The sequence below is a fragment of the Tursiops truncatus genome, chromosome 20 (assembly GCF_011762595.2).
Source record: "Tursiops truncatus isolate mTurTru1 chromosome 20, mTurTru1.mat.Y, whole genome shotgun sequence".
NCBI lineage: Eukaryota > Metazoa > Chordata > Mammalia > Artiodactyla > Delphinidae > Tursiops > Tursiops truncatus.
The window spans coordinates 24075994-24097958 of NC_047053.1; positions in this window are offsets into that span (position 1 = coordinate 24075994).

Consider the following 21965-nt stretch of genomic DNA (forward strand, 5'->3'; position numbering starts at 1 on the left):
AGACTTTGATACCAATACTTGCTGAGGTAGACTATAGATTTCCTTGCTTCTTTGCCTGTTAAACTTATGGCATGTTAGTTACTCAGTAAACTACATTTTGCTTAGTCAGTTAATGTTTCAAAAGAGTAATAAACTTTTAATTGAATTTAAGAGAGTGAACTATCTTGGTATATAGGAGATTTTAATTTTAGACATTTAGACAGCTGATGCAGAGCTTATAGGCAGTAGAAAGATGACCAGCATACTAAACATTTGTTGGTTTTTAACCAACTAATATGCATGTCTCCTCTCTAATACCTTGGTTTGCTTTTGGAAAATTATCTCACCAAATACTACATATTGTCTTTGTGGGTGATTATTAAGGTACATGACTCTCTCAGTGGAAGATCCTTCTTCTCACTTCCTGGCACATGCCAGAGAAGGCATCGGATGTAAAATTGGCTAAGTGCTGCTCTTTTCTAAGACACTATATCATAAGCAAATGAAGTAGGAAAGGAAAAGATTAGGAATTACTACTGGAATGAATAAACACTTTCATCCTGGTAGTAATTCCTAACCTGGAGATTCTTTCTAAAAAAAAATGTTGCTCTTGTTTCTGCATTCTAACTCTTTAAACTGAATTTCTAGTCTGCAATACTCCCACTGTAAAACACAGCACAATGCACAGCTTAATATTCTAACATAGAGCTTGAGAGCCTCAGAACTAAAATCAGACTCTATCAGTTCAGCCTGGATTTACAACTAATCAGATGACATTGGGCATGGAGTTTGGTCCCTTAAGTCCTCTATTTCTTCTCCTGTGAAATAAGTATAATTATGCTGTCTACCCCATGGAGTCATATGTTTGTAAGGCACTTAGAATAGAGCCTGAGATAGTGTGTATTCTCAAGATTTAATTATGATATCTATTGTCTCAAAACTATTTCCAAAGTTTTAGTTTAGTCTCTTGTCATCACACATACACACACACGCACACACACAATTATCTCAACTAACCTCTTCACAAAGTCACCATCCTGCTTACAAATATTCAACAAATATGATACCTAAATCCATTCTCATTAAAAACAAAGAAACTCAAAATTACCAAGTTCCAGATGATTCAGTGGGCAATATAGCTCCACTAGTTTCCAAAGCAAGCACGTGGAATATCGTTCTGCCAGAAGTTGTGCTGTGGTAAATTTGAATGTAAGTTATATTCCTTCTAAGCAATCCCTCAAAGAAGTTTCTCTTGTCATAATTGCAGTGTCACTTTATCATGAATTCATTCCTTATAACATCTTATAGAACTCACTATGATGAAACATTATGAAGCATCTGTATTATTACTCTTCTATCCCAAACTCATTGACTGCTGTAAATGTGATGCTGTTGTAAAGTGGTTGAGTTGAAAAACACTGGCCTAGGAATTAGGCCATAGACATAGAAAACAGTGAAAACATTATGAGGCTTTTGACATATTGGATCTCCCTGTATTTAAGGTTGATTCTCCTTACTCAAAAATAGGGGAAAGGGATAAAATTTGCAATAATCTGGAAGCTTATATCAACTCTTTAGAAGTCATAATACTTGAAAAGAATACGTGGTCATTCTCATCGTTTTTATCTTATTTATTACACTTTCAGTAAAAAAGCTGTATATTCTGGGAAAGCAAGGAGAAATGCCCTAAAATGCTAATTAGCTGGAAGCTATTTAAGTAGCTAGCCAGCTCTGATATCTGTTAGCATATAACACTAATAGCATACTATTCACTCAGAGTCTATTTGTAAGATTAATGGTACAAGATAGGATATTTTATACCCTTACTCTTTTTACCAACATGAAATAGAGTGGAAATGACTTTGAAAATATGGAAATTCCATTGTGTATTTCACTGAGAATATATATTTTTAAGGTATTTCTACATTACTGCAGATCTGACACATTTTACTATTTTAAAAAGGTTTCAACACTGCAAAATATGTAACTGGTCCCAAGGATAAAATAGAGGGTTTAGAAAGTGAGGGGATTCAAAGTACTTCACTGCAACCTTCTTTGATCAAGAGGAAAGTTGGAAATGCTTTCCTTTGTCTAAAATGTAGACCATGGATCTCACTGTAATTTTGTAACTTAGAACACACCTTCATTTAGCATAAGAAAGTTAAGGGAATGAAATATTCAAAAATAATAATATGTTTTTAGTGACTAAAATCCAAATAAAACAGATTTAAAATAATTCTCAGGGCTCCTATTAAAAATATACCTTGTTATCATATTTTGATGACAGGAAGGATTAGGCAGATTTTTTTCATTCAATATTTTTATTTTACATTTCTTGAAAAAAAATAAAGAATGAGATTTTCTGAATTATTAGATAAGTTAGAGCTAGGCCCACTTTAGATCAATATACCAGCAAAAGCATTTTTCAAAAATTAATATTTAATAGTTTCACTAATAAAAGTGACATTTCCAATAGGTCCTTTAATTACATAGTTTTAATAAAAAATAAATGAAATAATCCTGAATTAATACTAAAGTTTGAGAAATATATTTTATGAGAAAGTTATTACAATCCAGGACTAGGAAATACAGGGCAAGGGACATGCTACTAAAATGGCATCCTAACAAATCTTCAATTACTTTCAGAGAGACCTTGAACTAAAGTGGACACATTGGGAAGCAGTTTTGTAATACAGAGAAATCTCTTAATGAAGATCTTGCAAGAATACAAAGATGTTCTGGGTGAAAGGTTGAAATATGGGCATTTATTACCTTTTTTATTAGGTTGGTGCACACATAATACCACTGTACCCTGCAACTCCTCTTTTCATGGACCCTTCTACATTAAATTATTTTCCTCCTCAATTCATCTGAAACTCTCACCCAAATCTTCTCTTTTGAACTTTAAGCTCATTTCACCCCATCCTCATTCCCAGCCATGTTATATAGGTCTTTACCACATCACTATGGCAGGTAAGCCATGTGTATTAGGCAGGAGTTGAAATCTCTGAGAATACCCACCTCTTTGATTGGTAAAGTATATGAGAAATTATCTCTCCACCAGCAGCTGACCATGGAGAAGCAGGGGGTAAGGGGAAGCAAAGCATAGTCCAGGCCAATATTGACATGTTTAAGTTGTGCAGAATGTGTGTAGTGTGTATGTGTTCATGTGTGTGTTGCAGAAAATGAGAGTTCAAGTAGGTTTGTAGGCAATGAGGAATTTTGAAATTTTTTTCTACTTTGTGTATGCTATAGATATTTATTGAATGTTTATAATGTACTAGGCTATGAGGAAATATAAGGTGTATGGTGTAGTGTCCACAGAAGACAGTAGGAGGAGAAGGCAATTATACAGTTTGGAAGGACACCTAACACAATCTTCGATGCAGACACCTCTTCTTGGAGGAGGTGATGCCTTATTTGAGACTCAAGAGATGATAGAAAGGTGAACCAATGGAAGGAGAGAAGTGGGTGAGGTCTGTAGCAGTGGAAGGTTTTTCCAAACAGAAGGAGTGAAATGTGCTGATGCCTACAGGGCTGAGATCATATGGCACATTTTGAAAGTTGCCTTTAGTCCACTTGGGTTTGAGAGTTGGGGATCAGAGGGCAGAGGATGTGAAATTCTTCTTGTCTCCTTCAGAATTCATTTGGGCTTTTGTGTAAGGCAGCAGGTGGAGATATTCCAGAAAAGGATTGGCAAATCAGGTGAAAGCACAGATTGAGGAACCAAAAAGAATGCCGAGAAGGACAAATGGCTCCCTACTGCCTCCAAGGTGCTCCTAAATATCTCAGTTTCCTGCTAGGGATTGTAACATTTAAGGTTGCTTCTTTGGGTACAAGCAGTAAAAACAAACTCTAACTAATTTAAAAAGATAATTTATTGGAAGAATGTTGTTGGCCTATAAAAGAAAAAAATAGAAAATTAACCTTGTAAGTAAGCAGGAAAGAAGGCAGTTTTATGTTCAATCAAGTCTCTCTTAATTCACCAAAAGTATACTAATCACTGACTATGTATCAGACACTGTACAAGCCTGGGAACTGAGGAAAGAGAATTGAATAAAATAGTTATGTGTCTTCCTTTATTGCTCTCAGAGTCTAACAGGGGTAGATGTAGAGGGAATGTATATGAAATAGTCCCAAGACACTTATGTAATTATGAAATGTGGTAAGTGTTATGAAAGGTGCTATGAGAGAGAGAAATAACAATTTTAAATCAGCATGACAACTGAGGAGGTGACGTTTAAACTTAGATGTGAAGAATGCATAGTTATTCAGGTGAGAAGCATGTGTGAACTCCCTGAAATGTCAAAGAAGTCTGTGTACTAGAACGTTGTAAAGGCACTAGGGTTGGAGCATAGTAAGTAAGGAGAAGTGTGGGATAAAATAAAACTGGAGTCAGACTGAAGCAAGGTAATGAAGAGTTTAATAAAACATGCAAAGATTTGGTATATTCTAGGTGCACTGAGAAGCTATTGAGGGGTTTCTAGCTGAAAAATATGATCAGGTTTGCATTTTAAAGACTGACCTGGATACTACATAGTGATTAGAGCATAGGAGGCAGGAATGGAAGGGAAAAGGTCAGGAGAGAGGATTTATAGAAATCTGGACACATTAACCAGTCATGTTACTGCTTGCCCACTACGCTTTTGCATTTCTATTCTCCCAGTTCCTTTGAGAAATCTATTCTCTCCGTCCACACATCCTGGAGGAGATTCTTAGTCTTGGTGCCCAAAGGTGTTTACTCAGAGTATCCCCATCTCTCTAGTCAGAGTGCTTGGCTCACAAAGAGGCAGTGACTCAATCAGCATATACTGTGGATTTCAAGGATATATGCTAGAAAAGAAAAGCTCTTTTTCACTGAAGTGGCTAAGTTGGGGATATGTAAGCAGAGTGTGACTGGCAGCCATTTAAAAACAAATATAGTGAACAAGGCCAGCAGGACACTTGCCTCAGGCACAGGATTTAAGGCAGGATCCGTATTACTGACTTTCCTTTTGTCTCAGCCTCCAATAGGGCTCATGTAGCATGGATATTGATCTTTTATTTAAAATTTTGACCTTTAGTTCATTATGACTGTTTTTGCATTCATTTTGCTTTTTTCCCCCAAATATGACATTAAAATATTATTGCTCTTGATCGCTGAGTTGTTTGGTACTTCCTAAAATTTTTTAACCAAGATGAGTGCTTCACTAACCTCACTCTGGTCAACACTAATCATTGTGTATCTGTCCAGCATTTGAATCCTATTTTTATGTTCAGAAAACACTGTACCTCACATGTCTTGGTGGGAAGCAGAGCCCACCTTTCAATACCGACCAGAAAATGCCAACTATGTATAGGGTGGATGCAGTATGTTGGTTCACTCCACATCCATTCTGATGGGCTTATATATTGTCTTCCTTTATTTTAGAACCTAGGAAACTAAAAAAATGCATTCCTCCATATTTCCTTGCAACTACTGAGCAGGCACATAACCTAGGTTCTACCAGCCTTACAGCTTCATAGAAGACTTGGATGCACATGAAGTGAAGGCCAGGTGTGTAGTGATCAGATACTTTCATAAACCTGGTGGCAGAGGCATTATATGTAGACTTTGGTGGTGAATCTAGTTTCCAGTACTAATGGAGAGAAGTGTTATGCAACATTCTGTAACAGTGTGCTTCAGCAGAAATATCTCACCAGAAATAATTCATTGATTTTATTTTCTGACCATATAGCACCCACATCTTGTTCTTCTGGCCCTCTTAAGATTTCTGAGAGTAACTTAATATTATTTAATTCCTCTTTGTTTAAACAAGCTGGAGGGACTCTTGTGTATAGCAAATAGCTCAGCCCACAAGTTACTTTTTCCAACCTCCTTTGCAGCAAAGGTAGAGACACACAAATTAGAGTCAACAATCAGATGCATTTATTTTGTATCTTGAATCAGGAGCTAGTGACACAAAGAGCAAAAGGGGCAGTGAAGTATAGGAGGAAATGGCAGCAGAAACAAACTCCGGTTTTGTGAAAGTGGCCATAGCAGGTAGGTACCAGAGGCAGCACCTGGATCCCTTTCTTTCAACCTGGTGAGAGCCTGACCTGAGCAGATGATTTTGCTAACCTGTATGCAGACTCCTGACTCATGGATCCTGTGAGATAATAATTTTCTGCTGTTTTAAGCCCTACATTTGTGAGAATTTGTTATACAGCAAGAGGAAATTAAAAGTGTGTCAGTGTTTAATTGACATTTTTTTTTCTTTCTTAGCAGTACACAAAACAATGGAGGGTCTCAGAACTGATAGCATCAGGGATTCAAGAAAATGTTTACAGTGATTTAAGATTTCCCTGTTTAGTTCAGAAGTTCAGCTTTTTAAATTCAGAATTAAATAAATTAAGCCATATGTTCATCAAGTTGCAGTGGCATGGAAGGAAAAATCAACAGAGTTGTGACTATTTGAAAGATATCATTTATGATAATGGGCCACATTACTGAAAGCAAGGATAAAAAATTCTGGGAAAAGAGAGATAATGGATATCAAGAGGTTGTACTACCACATAATGTCTATAAGATTTTTAGAAAAATTATTTATATTTTTTCTTTTCTCAATTATAAAATCTTTTATAATTATAAAATTATAAAATGAAGCTAATTATACTACTTCACAGGACTATAGTGACAGCTGTATAAAATAACACATATATACCATGTATTCTAATGTTCAGCATATGGTAAATAACTATATTTTGCCATCGAATCCCATATAACATTTCTCTAATTTCTTTACCTAGATGTGATTTCAGTGAGAATATGTTTTCTTCAGTCCCTATTCCTACTAACAGTTCTGTCATGTCTTGAACTTCTTCTAGGCTTGTGACCCCAAAATAAAAATTATTTTCTATTTAACTTCTATAGACCAGAATAGAAGTTTTTACTAAATCCATAACATTATTCAGGATCAAGGAAAATTTACAAATCACACAAAGGAAAAAAAAAAGTCTAGCTTATTCCAGCATGTTTGTAACCATTTATGAAATTTAAAATATTTTAAAATAATTTTAAGTTGTTGAAATATATAACTTGGGCAATTGAGCAAAGCTTTATGAAGGTAAGTCTTTACGTTCTCCATGCACTCAAGCTGTCTGTACTGACATTTCAAAACCAGAGGCTTGAAATCTTTCTTTCCTTAAGTCGTGGAGGGCATTCTTTCTCAGTATTTCATTCATCTTGTATTTCAATCGTATGACCTGTAAACATTGCAGAGAAATCTCAGTGAAATCTTGGCTCTGGTATATTTTGTATTGACAGGGTTAACCAACTGGAACAGCTATTTGAAGATACTTTTTGAATATAACTGGGTGAAAACAGAATTACTGCTAGTTAAACATCAATCTAAAGTAAAGATATATTATAGCTAATGTTATACGTTAATATAAACATGATTTTTTTTTTTTTTTTTTTTTGCGGTACGTGGGCCTCTCACTGTTGTGGCCTCTCCCGTTGAGGAGCACAGGCTCCGGACGTGCAGGCTCCGGACGCGCAGGCTCAGCAGCCATGGCTCAGGGGCGCAGCTGCTCCGCGGCATGTGGGATCTTCCCCGACCGGGGCACGGACCCGGTCGGCAGGCGGACTCTCAACCACTGCGCCACCAGGGAAGCCCTAAACATGATTTTTATACAGGAATTTCATTCACCAAATACACACACACATAACTGTATATCTCTTTCTAGATTGTAAGAGGTCCCACATACCTCATTTACTCTTATGGTTTACCATAAATCCAGTGGAATTCTGACTACTACCAGCATAGGTTTTAAGAATCTCTGAATGCAGCTCATTTAATTTATAGTAATCTAATTTGGCTTTATATTGAAGAAAAGCCACTCTCAATTACCTCTAAATGAACATTTGTAACTGTAACTTGAAGGAGAACCCTATAAGGAGGGTTAAAAGTATTTAACAATCTGCATGGTCTGCATACTCAGTACTTAGAATGGGCTCTAGCAAACAATAATACATGCTGTACCTCAGCTATGATCTATAATAATTTTGAATTTTTAACATTTTATGAATATTCTACTAATGATACAGTAGTAACTAATAGTTTTGTAAGACATCAACTTTAAAATAGTGCTTTTACATACATATAATTTTATAACAATTCCATCATTATCAACCAGTTTACAGATAAGAGAACTGAAAATCAGTGCATAAGCAACATACACATAAGCGAATTACACAACCAGTTGATAGAAGGCTTTGGATTCAAACTTGAGACTTCTAATTTTAAGTTTAGGCTCGTTTCTCTTGTAACATATTTGCCATTTACAATTAAGGCAATATATATAAATACATTTTCTTATTGTTAGGCCTGAATACCAAGAAAAAATAACTAAATTCAGTAACAGAAAACTGCCAAGTTTCTCTAATTCTTTTAAATATTTGAGACGTTTCTGTGAAAAGCTTTACAAATTTGACCATTATTTGTATTGCTTTGTTTTTGAATGAGTAAAACTTTTAGTGTGAGAAAGAGCACCTACATGAATAAAATAAAAAAACACTCATGCTATTATTTGTGCCAACTAGGGTCTAACACTCAATCTGATTCCAGGCAAAAAGCTCTAGTGAATCTACCTGTACCAAAACAAGAAGATAATTGATTCCTCCATGGGAAAATGAATATGCCTGGAGAATTTTGTGCAATATATGACTCTGAAGACAAAGGGAACAGGGCAGAGATGCTCGCCACTCTGATGAGGAGGGTGTGTCATAAGCATCAAGTAATCACTCTACAATCAGATGTGGAGCTACAGTGGACGCACACTACCTTGAAATAAAAGGCCCACATTTAGAGCATCTTGGTTTTAGAGAAACAGGTCTTTTTCATATTCATCCACGGTGAAGTCCACTTATCAGAACTTTCTTCCCTCTGAGGAGAAAAATATCTCCATCTCAATGAAATATTCCTATATGCTGACTTTACTCAACCTGTAAAATATAAGCCTTTAAAAATATTTTAGGTCATTATCTAAATAAAGACCATTGACTGAACTAATTACCGCTATATATTATTAATTTTCAAAAGTATCAGGAAATATCCTAGTCCTCAAAAAGTCCTCTCACTTAGACTTGTAATACTTCAATGCCCTACTGAAGGTATCCCTTAAAAAGGTACCACAGTCCGCCTAGACCCAAGTGAGAGTTCATTTGTTTAGGAGATCTTTACTAGGCACTGTCTGTGTGCAAAACACTGGGCTAGATACTGGGACACAAGAACATATATGTGTGGCTTCAATAACCAAGTGTATCAGAGTCTATTAGGAAAACCAACACAAAGATACAATACAGTGTGATCTGTGTTATAAGATACAATGTTGGCAGAAAGGAAATCATGACCAATATTCCTTGGGCCTGTCTGCAAAGTGTCAGTCTGGGAAGACTTAGAGGAGGAGCCAAAACTGAGCTAGAATTTTAAGGAGAAATACACATTCATTATAAACAATAAAAGAAATGGAATTCTAAGTTGAGGACATTTTATGTGGTGATATAAAAAGGGAAAAGAAAGAAAAGATTTGGGAGATCTAGATACTTACATCTTCTCGGAAAAGTAAACAGGAACCAGAGAGTTTGAATTACTTACCAAATCTCTTGAAGAGTTCTATTAAAAGGTTGTATAAAATCAGATTTATACTTTATAAATACCACTCAGAAAGTGCTATGGAGAAACAGAGGGAAAAAATAAGTTTGTGGAAATGTAAAGGTCTTAATATCCTGTTTCAAATACTTAGTTCACAAGTAATAAGCACATAGTCTTATATACATATCAAAGCTTGGTGTTTCCTACTATAAAGTAACAAGACTGGGATATGCTTTTTAGGAACCTAGAAGTGGGCTGAGACCACTGAAACTGGAATCCATTTCTATTTGGCCTCAAAGGTTTCCTTGTTTTGTAAAAGTGTTTCTAATTAAAAATAATAAATTTCCTCTTGCTTCCTTTTTCCTTTCATAAAAAGGAAAAAAAATCAAGCTACATTATGTAAAGGAAGGTTATATAGTGTTGCATCTCAATGATTCAGGAAGCCAGTTCATAGAAGATTGTAACACTCTGATATGAGAGAATTAGATTACAAACCAGAGGGATATAAAGAATGAAATGGTGTGAGAGATGTTTAAAAGAACTGGGTGATTGACCATATATGGAAGTGAGAAGAAAAGGAAAAATAGTGATGACGCTTCATGTTTCTTACTTGGGTAATGGAGTATACAGTAGAGTCTTTCATAAATGTTGGAAATATAGGTTACATTATAGAAATGTTCAGGTTGGCATGATGTTTTTTGGTTTTTTTGCAGTATGCGGGCCTCTCACTGCTGTGGCCTCTCCCGTTGCAGAGCACAGGCTCCGGACACGCAGGCCCAGTGGCCATGGCTCACGGGCCCAGCCACTCCGCGGCATGTGGGATCCTCCCGGACCAGGGCACGAACCCATGTCCCCTGCATCGGCAGGCGGACTCCCAACCACTGCGCCACCAGGGAAGCCCCTAGTATGATGTTTTAAACCAAATCAACAAATATTAGACTTAATGTGATTCTGAAGCAGATACTGTATTTAGCATCTGAAAAATATACTTTGTGTTAGAAATTGTCAAGCTAGCAATTTCTGCAGTGCCTATAATTGTACTATATAATTTATAGACCATGGAACACTTGGTTTAGCTACAGAGCCAGAATAATACTTTCAGTCAATGCCACTTTATAATACATAATATTGCATGAATTAAAGTTAGACAATTAGTTCTATTTCTCATGGCATAGAGCCAGAAGCCCAAAGTCTCAAAATAGGTAATCAATACTGTTACACATAATCAGTTGAATTTAGACTGTAGGTAAACATAGGACTAAAATAAATAAGGTCAACTACAAATATGCTTATGTGAGTAAATAACACTCCATAGGGAAGTATAAAAGTACAGTAAGTCCCCTACATACGAACCTTCAAGTTGCAAACATTCAAAGATGCAAACATGCGTTAGCCTGTCCAATCATGTAAGTCAGTTCACGTGTCTGGTGTACACTGTCACGTGCATGCATCCTCTACAAGTGGTTGTGCTTTTATGTACTTTACTGTACTGTAAGATTAAAAATATTTTCTTTATTTTTTGTGTTAATTTGTTTTTTATGTAATATTTGTGTGAAAAAGTATTATAAACCTACCACAGTACACTACTATATAGCCAATTGTGTTAGTTGTGTACCTAAGCTAACTTTGTTGGACTTATGAACAAATTGGATTTACGAGCACACTTTCAGAATGGAACTCGTTTGTATGTAGGGAACTTACTGTATTTGAATAAAAGTATCCATTGCTTCCAGGGTGAACTAATCTTACCTTAATACACTATTAATTTATTTATTCAACCTGTGTTTACTGAACAGCTATTTAGATCCAGACACTCTGCTAGTAAGTGCTGGGGATATGATTGTAAAAAATGCAGCCTCTATAGTTTATAGTGTAGAGGAAGAGACAAATGTTAAATAATCACAAAAACCTATAACTACAAAATGTGATAAAACCTGTGAAGAAAGATGTAGTGGACAGAAAAGTGTCCCTTCCCTTCAAAAGATGTTCACATACTAATGCCTAGGACCTATGAACACGTTACCCTATATGACTTAGCAGATATGATTAAGAATCATGGGATGGTATCCATATGAACACGATGTGATCACAAGGGTCCTTAAAAGAGGGAGGCAGGAGGGTCAGAGTCAGAGAAGGAGTTGGGATAATGAAACCAGAGGGTGAGAATCAAAGAGAGATTTGAAGATGCTGCTGGTTTTGAAGATGGAGGAAGGGGCCATGAGCTAAGGAATGCAGGCAACTGCAGAGGCTGGAAAAGGCAAGGAAACAGATTCTTCCCAAGAACCTTCAGAGAGAGTGCAGCCCTGCTGATACTTTGACTTCAATTCAGTAAAACCCATTTTAGACTTAAATATGTGTTGTTTTAAGCCACAAAAGGTTGTGATAGCAGCAAAAAGAAACTAATTTTGTTTTATTTTATTTATTATATTTATTTTTATTTATTTATTTGGCTTTGTCAGGTCTTAGTTACATCACGTGGGATCTTCGTTGTGGCATATGGGCTCTTTTAGTTGTGGCATGTGGGATCTAGTTCCTCGACCAGAGATCAACCCTGGTATGCCTGCATTGGGAGTGTGGAGTCTTAACCACTGGACCACCACGGTAGTCTCAAGAAACTAATTTTAAAAGTTCAAGGACCTATACAGAGAATATACAATGAGGGGATCTGCTTTGGAATCTCCCATTTCAAACATGATTTTGTAATTCTAGCAGGAAACATGCCAATCTCCTTAAAATGCTTCCATGATTTTCTTTTGCTGTTAGAATAAACAGCAAAATCCATAATATGACCAACAAGGCCCTGATGATCCATCCCGTGTATATTTCTCTAATTTCATAGAATGCAGCTGTCCCCTTGATGTCACCATTTCAGCCATGCTGCTCTACTTTCAGTTCTTTGAAATGAGTGATATCCCCTCTCACTGCAAGGCCTGTAGACAAGGTCTGAAATGATCCCTCCTACAGTCTCTGCCCTTCCTCCATTTCATTCCATCTTATCTTCAGATCTGTGTTCCATTGTTACTGCTCTAGTTCTGTGAATGGTAAGTATACTAAATGTTGGGGGGAATTTAAGCTTATTTATATATTGAGGAAAAACACTAAATTATAGAAGAAAAGGTGGCCAACACAAGAAATGATAATCGATACTGTGACTTTCTGGAAAAGGTAGGAAACCATGAGATTGAGGGCAAAAAAATGAAAGGAATAGTCTTAGGAGAAGATGACACTCTCTAGTTTTTTCCTCTCTCCTTTGTTCATTCTCATCTTCCGCACTTAAATTTGGGATGCCACAAGTTTTAGTCTGAAGTCCTTTTATATTGTCACTTTTTATATATTTTTCTACTTAGTTCATCTTATTCAGAGTGAACTTGGTGGGAGGTGGACTGTAGAGGAACCTAGCAGGAACTGGTTATCAAACTGGGTAAGCTATGGGCTTTGCCTTCCGTGGCCACAGGAAAGAGGAAAATAAGGATTTGGATTCTTAAGAGGTAAGATGCTGAAGTTGAAATGAGAGTCCTAATGAGCCAGTACAAATACAAATCTAAGTAAGGCTGGATGATGAAAACATCCCTGAGAAATGAAGAATAGTATCCATCAGAAATGAGAAATCAGCAGGCATGAATAACATTTAAAATGTAATAAAATAGAAATGTAGAAAAAAGAATTAGGGTCCCAAGTGCATAAAGAATAGAACTCTGAAAGAGACTACTGTACTTAAATGTGTATATGTTGATTAAATGTTCAAGGAAGTAATAAGAGAATAGAAATAAAATGGGCTAAATTGAAGGACAAAACATATTCTAGAAATTGTCTTCTTTATGAATTGGCTTTTTTTATTATAAAATATTACTCTTTATCTCTACAGTATGTCTTGTAGTAAAATCTACTTTGTATACTAGCTTATATATCCTCAGTATTTGTATGGAATATCATTTTCCAATTATTTACCTTCAAATTTTTGTATCTTTATATTCAAAGTGTATATTTCTTATAAACATCATACAGCTTGGTCTTGAATTTTTATCAAGACTGTCAGTACCTTCTTTTTAATTAGAATTTAATCTATTTACATTTACTGTAAACATTGATGTGTTTAAGCCTCCTGTCTTGTGATTTGTTTTCTATATGTTCCATCAATTTTTCATTCTCTTATTCCTCCTTTCCTATCTCCTACTATGTGACTCATGTTTTCTAAAATTTTCTGTAAAGATTAAGACAAACACTTTTCACTTATTCATTTATGACAGGGCTCCCAGAGCTGTATCAATTAGTTCATAATGGAAAGAATATCATATACATAAATTGGGATGGAAAAGGCAGAGTTAGAAAAACTCTGAACACTAAAAAGTTGTCAAATTGCACAGAAAACCAGAGGGGCTTAGAAAAGCTTTATATGTCGAAAAAGGATTTTGATGACTATCTCCAAAATCTTTCTGATGAAAATAAATTGACTCTAATCAAATCCTGCAAGAAAGAAAAGGATAAGTCCACTGGAGACATTAAGGATAAGCTTTTTAACAACTTCAGATAATACTCAGGAGTGTATCCTGAAGCAAATGTGAACATAGTTTTCTCCTCAGATTTTTTTTTTTGTGTGTGTGAAAAGTCTTAACCAAAAATACAAGATTTAGTATGCAAGCAAAATTCAAATGGAAAATAGTCCCTTTGTAAAATATTCTGTCCATTGAATATTTTTATGAGGCTGTAGAACAAAAATAGAATAATACCTAGAATAAACCAATGTCCTTACAAATAACGCAAATAAATATTCCAATCTCCGTCATTTTAAGGATCATAAGAAGAAACCTCTTCTTAAGACACCAATGCATATGCCATAAACAAAAGTGACATTGAGAAAAATTACAATTGTCCAATGTTAACTAAGAAAGTAAAAGAAAACAAAATGAAGTAGGCAATCAATAAAGGTCACATAAGGAAGAGTCAAATGTTCAAATTTCTGTTTTATTTTTAAACTTCCAAGAAGAAATTTATTGAAATATTTAAGGACAACTTTGTATATTTTTGATTGACACATAATAAAATAACTAAGCATAAAGTTTTACATTGTTATACACCTCTGCTTTAAAGCCAACAAACTGCTCACGGGGTAAGTGTGTCGACCCTCAGATACTCACTCTCCTATGTTTAACTGATATTTGTGACAGCACAGCTGCTAAATTCATAGAGAGGGGTATACCATTCTAATTGCCAGAGTCGATGTTCTCCTGATAGCCCCTTACTTTAAATTTTTCAGGATTTTCTTATTCATATTATGGTCATCGATAATTTGAACATTGACTTACATGAGTCTAAATCCAACTCAAATTGAAGATTTTCACGAAGAACTAGAATATCTCTGCATTAAAATGTCCACTGATATTAGCAGAATTATTGAGGCTGAACCCATGGAAGTTCAGACAGACCCATTCAAACCTCTATCAAAGTTTTTAGAACAGTCTTTAAAACTAGAATTAAAAAAAAAAAACCAAATCAATAGATGAAAACCTAGAAAAGAAATGATACATTATGCCCATAGCAGTTATTGTAATATTTTTATCCTTCAAGTCAAGAAACCCAACAGGCAAGGATAAAGAATTGTTTCAGGCTCATAAGGCCACAGATAAAATAGTTATTCCCAACTTCCCTGTCGAGTCAAAAACAAAGACAGTTTTATATTTGTTGTCACAGGAGATCTTTTTATGGTCATAGACTGGTATTCTGCTTTCTTTATTGTCCCTTTGGATCAAGATAATCCATACCTCTTGGCCTTCTCCTTGCAAGGTCAACAGTATACCTGGGCATTTATGCTTCAGGATTTACTAACCCACCTTCTTACTTTTCACAAGTTCTTTACCAGGGCCTTCACAACCTTACATATCCTTTTGATTCTATTGTTATTCAACATGTGGATCACCTTTGGCCACATAGTATGAAAGACTTGAACTCAAAGATGAATTCCTTTTATTTACATACCATTTTAGTTCAAAAAGGATATAAATATTCTCTAAAATAAATTATAATTTAATCAATAAATGTGCACTAACTAAACGTGAACAGGATTCAACTTACTCTTGACAGTTTAAAAGTCATGTAAAACTTTCATACATCTGTTACTAAGAAAAAAATAAAAGAATTCCTTGGTCTCATGAGCTATTGTAGGTAGCTTGAGTTTCCAACTTTTTCTGAAATTGACAAATCTCTTTGGTTTAAGCAAGTCTTCAGGAACAAAACTTCTTCTTTGGGAACATAAACATGAGCACAGAGTTTGTGATCTAAAATTAACTTTATAGAGTTCTCAATAAGAGATCTATGGATCTGGAAAGACTGTTGTTCCTAAACATAAAAAAAAAAAAAATGGACAAATGACAAGATCATGCTTTTTCTGAACTCATCAGAGTGAGGTAGTAGGGCAATGGACTGGACTAAAAGTGAAGAAGAGACAAGCACCTGAAGAAGAGAAGACATAAGTTCTGGCTTAATTTGGTGGGATGCAGAAACAACTGTAAGACTAGTCTAGTAAGGGAGTTTGGTATATTATCGGAGTCTGAGTGCACAATAGCAAGGGTGGGTGACACCTTTAGGAATGGCAAACATGGCATGAGTCCACAGGCTCTTGCAGGCTTTTCTCCATGTATGCAACTCATTAAAATAATTAGAAAAACCCCACAAAAGTCTTCTTAATGTTACATACATTAAGGAGGGGAATAAAAACAGCCACTGCAGGAAGGCATGAATTTCTTCTACTGGGATCCTTCTTCTCTAAATCCCCTATGAAACAAAGCTTTAATTTGTGAAGGAAGAGGAAATGCAATGAACATGATGCTAATTAGGGTACTGGTGAAGACCTGTTGCACCCAGGAGAAGAGAACAAGGGGGAGAAAATGTTCCCTATCCTTGCAGAGAGGCATGGATAAGTACTCGTGTCAGAGATATACCAGAAAAGGGGCAGGAGTACTGAGAATGCCACACCCCTGAAACTTAGGATGTGATAATTGTCTAAGACTAAAGCTTAATTATATACATAAAAAAATCTCCCTTTCCCAACCCAAGACTAACAAGTATCAAATAACAAGTTAACTACAAAAAATATACCCTCTCTGAATGTGTGTTAAAGGGGATACCTACATCTGTGGATGGAGCAGCCACTGAAAATATCCCTCTGGCAAACCAGCCCCTACCCTAAACAAAAAGTACCCCCAGAGATTTTGAAGCCTGTGGTAAACTGCAAGTAACTATAGAAACCATTCAAACCCAACTCAACTCCTAAGTAGATTAACTAAAATCCCACACAAAGGACTAGCAAAAAGAAAGGTATGTTTATTTTCAGGAGTAAAACATATTTACCTCAGTCTCTACTTTCCTACATAATATGACTGCTTTTCAATAAAAAAGCAAGAAAAAACACAACCAAAAGACAAAAGAATTCTTAAAACCATATCCACATATGACAGATGTTGAAACTACTATTTTAAAATTATTATGATTAAAATATTAAAAGTTCTAATAACAAAGTTGGGAAACATGCTAGATGAGATGGATCACTTCAGCAGAGATTGAAACTATAAAAAATAAAAGGAAAACACCAGAATTAAATAAAATAAGATAGTATAGAATACTTCTGAAATAAGCTTATCAGTAGACTCAATACAGCCAGGGAAAGAATTAGGGAACTGAAAGATAGGTAAATAGAAATTATCCAAACTTCTCCACAAAGAGAAAAAAAGAGTAGAAGAAGAATAAAAAACATACAAAGCATCCAAGAACGTTGGACAATATCAAACTCTCTGCTGTGCACATAATTACAATTCCTGAAGAAGAGGGATAAGACAGAAAAAAATTTGAAGAAATAATAGTTTGATTTTTTCCAAAATTAATGACAGACAACAAACCCAATTTCCTAAAAAAAAAAAAAAAAAAGAGAAAAGCCAACACACATAGATGTATCATATTATCATATTCAAACTGTTAAACAAAATACAAATTCTTGAAGAAAGTCAGATTAAAAAAGACACATTGCAGATGAACAGAGATAAGAATTATGTCAAACTTCTCTTCAGAAACCATTCAAGCTAAAAGACAAGGACCAAAAATTTCAAAGTGCCTGTAGAAAAATTTGTCAGCCAAGACTTCCATATCCAGTGAAAACGTCTTTTTTTTTTTTTAATGAAGGGGAAATATAGTCTTTCTCAGATAAACAAATAATGAGGGAATTCATTGCCAGCTCATCTATTCTCCAAGAAATATTAGAGATAGCTCTTCAAGCAGAAGGAATATAATCTCAGACAGAAATTTATACTTATATAAAGCAACAATGAAGAGTACTCAGAATGTATGTCATTGCCTTAACAAACTTGCCCAATGTAAATCAATTCCATTTTTTTTTTTTTTTTGACAAATTCACTGTTTTCAGATCCTGGGCCCAGATCTCAGGTATTCTGTACTGTGTTCATTTCTTACATTTTAATTTGATTCTTTCACAGAGGTTACACTTCTCTTCTGGAACATCATCCCTTGAGTACCTCTTTCAGAGACAGCTTTAGGACTCTGCTGAAATGGCTTTTTCCCTTATTACAATAGGAATAATAAAGTTAGCTTTGCTTAACCAAGAAGTCTAACGATGCCTTATTTTATTTGAAAGTCAAAATCAACAAGCAAACACTTAAAACTTTTAGCATAAAACACAGGAGAATATGTTTATGAGCTTCTGTAAGGCAGTGTTTCTTAAACAAGGCACAGTAAGAACAGATCACCAAGGAAAAGACCAATCCATTTGATTGTTTATATGAAGAGCAGTATGGAGTTTCCTTAAAAAACTAAAAATAGAGCTACCATATGATCTAGCAATCCCACTGTTGGACATATATCAGAGAAAACCCATAATTTGAAAAGATACATGCACTCCAAAGTTCATTGCAGCACTATTTACAATAGCCAAGTCAGAGAAGCAACCTAAATGTCCATCAACAGATGAATGGATAAAGAAGATATAGTACATATATACATTGAAGTATTACTCAGTCATAAAAAATAAAGAAATAATGTCATTTGCGGCAACATGGATGGACCTGGAGATTATCCTGCTAAGTGAAGTAAATCAGACAGAGAAAGACAAATATCATGTGATATCATTTATATATGGAATCTAAAAAAATGATACAAATGAACTTACTTTCAAAACAGAAACAGACTCACGGACTTAAAAAATAAACTAATGGTTACCAAAGGGGAAAGTTCAGGGGGAGGATTAAATTAGGAGGTTGGGATGAACGTATATACACTACTATATATAAAATAAATAATCAACAAGGACCTATTGTATAGCACAGGAAACTCTACTCAATAATCTGAAATAACCTATATGGGAAAAGAATCTGAAAAAGAATAGGTATATGTATATGTAAAAAAAGAAGCTTTCTGTATCAATAAAAAGACATCATAAACATAGTGTAAAGACAAGTCTTAGTCTAGTAAAGTTAGTTGCAATGCATATGACTAAAAATGAATTAATATACAGAATATATAAAAATCCTTCCACAGATTAGTGGTAACAAGTAAGTAAACTGATAAAATAAATGGGTTGTAGTACAATAACATATTCACAGAGGAGAAAACCCAAATGGAAAATAAATTTATAAAAATATATTATACTTCATTAGGAATTGGGAAAATGTAAATTAATACAAAAGTGAGTTCTAATTCAGGGCTATTTTGTTTGCAAAAAAAATAAGCTTCCTTGTATTTGAGGATATGAAGCTATGAATAAATTACTAGTAAGAATATATATTGGGTAGGGAGGATGGGAGGGAGATGCAAGAGGGAGGAGATATAGGGATATATGTGTATGTACAGCTGATTCACTTTGTTATAAAGCAGAAACTAGCACACAATTGTAAAGCAATTATACTCCAATAAAGATGTTAAAAGATAGTAAAAAAAAAAAAAAGAATATATATTGGTTCAACCACTTTAGTAGATAATTTGGCCATTCCTAGTGAAGTCAAAGACCTGCATATCATTCAACTTAAGAATTTTACTTTTAGATTTTACTTTATATGAGCTAATTCATGCGCAAGGAAGCATATGCATTTATGTTCATTTGCTACTCTGTTTTTAATGGTGAAAATGTGGAAGTAACATAATGAACCTCAGTAGAAAAAGCCTAAATAAATTGCTGTATGATTGCAAAATAGAATTCTGAAAAGCAGTAAATATTAATAATGCAGATCTAATAATAATCTTAAAAATAATTTTGGATTTGAAAAGTTATATGTACATACAAATGAAACCATTATATAGCAGGTTGAATTAGCTAAAATTGGTTTTCTATAGCTCAAATAAGGTCAACTATCATCAGTTTCATAGGGTTCAGCCTAATCTAATTTAAAATGATTTAAAGAATAGTATATATTGTTTGTGAATATTGTTTTGGTAGCTAGCTAACAACCTATTAACTAAATAAATTTCTTGACCATATAATGTGTCAAGCATTGTTACAAGCATTTTACATGTACTAACTAATTTAATCCTCAAAATAGTCCAATGAGGTAGATATATTATTATACTCATTTTTATAGAGGACACTGAGGTCAGGGAAATTGTGTAACTATTTAATAAAAGAGAAAGAAAAAAACCCTGGAAGGAAGCACATCAACCTTATGGTGAGTTTACTTGTGAGAAGGAAGGGAGGTGAGAATGAATATTATGGGGAGGCTGGAGAGGGGCTCATTTTATTATTAAAAAAGAAAAAAACAAAGAGGATGAGAGGTCTGAAGTTAATATGATTATAACCTGTTTTATTTCTTGGCAGTTCATAGTTGTCTATTATTTTACTTTTTATACTTTTCTTAATGTTTGAATTCTTTTTTTATTTCAAAATAAAGACAACCCAAACTCTTTGTGAATCGCTCCCCCTTAATTTGCTAGCAGTTATTGGTCTCTAAGTGATCTTCAAGGTCCTTCAGAACAGTCCTTGATAATAACAACTGACACTTATGTGCCAGAAAAGTTTCTGTAAGAAGTAAAAAAGAAAAAAGGCTTAAAAAAAGATAAAAGAACTTTTCTCCCCAATACAAAAAATATGTATTTCATCTGTACATGTACTTCAAAGTTGCTCAGTAAATATTTTAGAGTTCAAAAATCATACAAGTATTTAGCTTCCTGCACTTGAAAGATAATTGCTCTTTGAAATTATTCAGCTGAAAATCAGTAAAAGCCAATAGAAAGCTCAGAGAAAGTAAACTAACCACAGAGAAGTAATCAATTCATAAAACTCTAGCAATGAAAATATTATGGTAAAGGAACACTTCTAAATTAAGGTAAGATCATAGGCGATGCTTCTCCTAATTAAATTTTTAACTGTGAATGTGCTTAAGGGTCAAAAAAAAAAAAAAAGGAAGATAAGGTTGATTCTCCTTCTAGTTCATTTTTTTTTAAGTGTAAAAGAGCACAAGGATCATAAGACAAAGATATTTTTTAGCCATTGTGACTGTGTTTAGAATTTTAACTGTGTTGAGGACAGGAGTGAAATGCTTAAGTTCCTCTGGAGGTACACTGTACTCAGGAAGGTTTTTCTTCAATGAGACTGGAATTAGGAGGAGTCTGGGGAGAGGCTCCTACCTGGGAGCAAACCTGACTCTGAAATTGAAAGTGCAGTGTTGATGGGTTTTATGTTTAATCCTAACGCTTCACGTTTTCCCTTATTCAACTTTCCCCTGATAAGGTGAATTAGGGTCTAAAGCTGCTTCTGTGACTTGGAAAGGTGTGGGGAGGATGATTTCAACCACTAGAAAATGGTTTTGCTCTTGCTCTTCATTTTTATCCTCATGTAACCTTCTTGCTTTTATATATCCCTCTGCTTTTGTCACTGGTTTCATTTTCCTTAGAATCTATCTCTATCTTTAGATAGAAATGGAAATATCTCTAGATAGAAATATTCTGATTGCTTTAAGACTATCACCTGACTCTTCTTGGTGGATATGGTTTAAGAGATGGTTGTATGGGACTAAAACTGATCTGTGTTGATGGGTAAAACCAAACAAAATCATCCATGTTGGGTCAGGATGTGAATTTGGTGTAATCAGCACTGCACTTTCACTAGAGAAGCAAACCTTTATTACAAACTCTGAATTTGGTTTTTAATTAATACCTATTATGATTATAGATATATTTCCTAAAGATTAACAACTGGGCAGGGGGACCTTCAAGATGACAGAGGAATAAGACGTGGAGATCACCTTCCTCCCAATAAATACATAAAAAATACATCTACATGTGGAACAACTCCTACAGAACACCTACAGAATGCTGGCAGAAGACCTCAGACTTCCCCAAAGGCAAGAAACTCCCCACATACTGGGTAGGGCAAAAGAAAAA